The following is a 2,494-nucleotide window of genomic DNA, read 5'->3' as shown; positions in this document are numbered from 1 at the left end:
ACTCCTAAAACCATATATGAAGTCCCTTTTCTTTACCCTTTTCATTTCATAAAGACAAGCAAGGTCTACTTACAGAATTGTTAGCAAAATTGAATGAAAACGAAAAAATAAATGTCCAACATTTAACGCTGAAAGCAGGAAAACCAAACACATAACCTTTTATGCATAAAACTTACTTTTACTATGGACGTTTTATGCGGTGAAAGTTGGTATTTTGGGCTAAAATAAATTTATTCTTATAAACAAACCATACAAAACTAGCCAAGGAAAAGGTAAAACAAATACAATGCAATACCGCATGATTACTTTACTATCAGACATATAAGACATATCTACAGAGCATGTAATACAAAGATCGTTGATTCACAATGTCAATAGAACTGTTATAAGGGACATTTTTATCGGTCCCATCAAATTCCAGCATCAACTACTAGATCGAAACGGAAAATGTGTTATATATACATTCTGTTGTTATTTATGGCACAAGGAAACTTCCCTTCCAGCCCTTACCCATGCTTAGGTGCTATGGCTGCATAGAATTTTCATATTATGCATAACATTATTGCCAGCAAAAACTACCGTTGACCATCATCTCTGAAAATAATATATTAAGATATCCATATAAGGTGTTGGCAGAAGAGTTGTACAATATTAATCAATTGTTTCAGTAAGAGATGTAAACTCTTAGAGAGACAAAGCAATGAGTGGTTGTGAAAAACGGGGTTTCGAGTTAAAAAATAGCCCCATACAGTGAATCATGCTACCCTGAGCAGCTCTCCTTTCATGATATTTACAAAGTAACCACAACATGGAAGAAAAATAAATGTTAACCTTGGTCTTAGATCTGAAGGACCTGACAGCTAACTAGCTCAATAATGCCAAAATGTCGACTAGCAATGCTCTTCCTATCAACCTCAGAATCAGAAATACTAGTAGAAGGATCGGAGGTCGATGACAATGAAGATGATGTAACTGCACCTTCGCTTGTGTCAGCCTGCAAAACAGCGACATTGTCGCTAATGTCTTTTGTAATAACATGAAGCTTTCCCAAGAATCCAGCTAGTAGGTAAGGTGACTCTGAATCTGTGTAATCTACGACAGGCACATTCCTCAAAATGACTTTCCATGTATCTTCCTGGGGATCATACATTTTAATCTTACCGCTGTATAATGAACTAGAAGGATCCAATGCATACAAGTTACCATCCACCACAACGCTTAATTTTGTCCCTGCCTGCCTTGCAGGCCAACCATCTCCCATACCATTTGGCATCTCCAGCCAAGAATCAGTAGCAGGATCATAGCCTTCACCACCAACATCTACAAAGAAAGGCCACAAATAAAACCTCTGTGGTACACATAGTTTTCCTCTAAATGCTGTCATTCCAGTAGCAATTGGTTTTAGCATATCTGCCAAAAAAGCTGTGGGCAGAACTTGAGCTCGTGCAAATGGCATGTTTGGAATTTGGGTCCAGGTATTTGTAACAGGATCATAAACCTCTGCCTACTGAAGTGGAGTCAATCCACCTCTGCCCCTATTCACTCCACCCACCACATAAAGCTTGTTGTTCAGGAAAGCTGTTTTACAATAAGCCCTTGCAGTGGTCATAGGTGCGACTTCTGTCCATGCATTTTTTCGAGGATCATAACGCCAGACAGATTTGCTTCTGTCCATGCATTTTTTCGAGGATCATAATGCCAAGCAGATTTGAGAGCAGATGCTTTAGCAAACCCTCCCAGAACATAGAGGCGTCCATTAATGGCCCCTACGACACAACCACAAAAAGTTGTTCTATCTAGAGAATCTTTCCGTCCAAACCAGCCCCTCACAAAACCTGTTAGCCTGTAACCCAATGTTCCCATTGCATTCCATAAACTCCATCCCGTAGCTTGATTGAATTCCTCCTCATATATAAAAGCCGGCATAGGTGGCAAGCTGTGCCATTTACCTGATAACGGATCCAAAGCATTCCAGATGAGCTTTTCCTCTTCGTCTTTCATCAAAATGTATAGTCATTCTTCAGAGAAACCGATCTCTTATCTTAATTCGAAATTCAACGGCCATAACGCTCCACCTTCACCTCGATCTCTGACATGTTTCTGCAGTTGCCGAAGATGAGAGAGAAACAATGGTTCCTTGAGTATGGCAAGCGCTGGGTAGTTTGATCCAACGGTAGCCATTATTCGAATCGTCTAACATCAAATCAGACGGACGATAACGATGACAGCAAAGACCACAGGAAAGTTCATCTCAGAGGGAACGCCTTACGGCGTAAAAATAATAAAAGCTTTGAAATAAACATATTGATAATAATGATAACTATGTAGGCATATGCCGATATCATTAACGTAGAATGGAATAAATTTACATTAACTTTAAGATAAATAGGATAATAAATTATTAATAATTAATTAGAATATAACTTATATTTAAAATATATTAACGGAAAATTTAAGTTGTAATATATTTCAAGAGTATTAAATCAAGTTTTAT

At 38.1% G+C, this 2,494-nt stretch overlaps 1 pseudogene; it reads right to left on the bottom strand.

Moving 5' to 3' along the window:
- Nucleotides 1-838: 838 nt before the first annotated feature.
- On the bottom strand, nt 839-2,181 carry LOC149152813 (F-box/kelch-repeat protein At1g22040 pseudogene; annotated as a pseudogene).
- Nucleotides 2,182-2,494: the final 313 nt, after the last annotated feature.

The sequence above is a fragment of the Pinus tabuliformis genome, chromosome 9 (genome assembly GCF_031772625.1).
Source record: "Pinus tabuliformis cultivar Carrire ecotype Pingquan chromosome 9, CPIR1, whole genome shotgun sequence".
Taxonomy (NCBI): Eukaryota; Viridiplantae; Streptophyta; class Pinopsida; order Pinales; family Pinaceae; genus Pinus; species Pinus tabuliformis.
The sequence above is the reverse complement of the archived record's forward strand: the minus strand, read 5'-3'. Positions and strand labels throughout refer to the sequence as shown.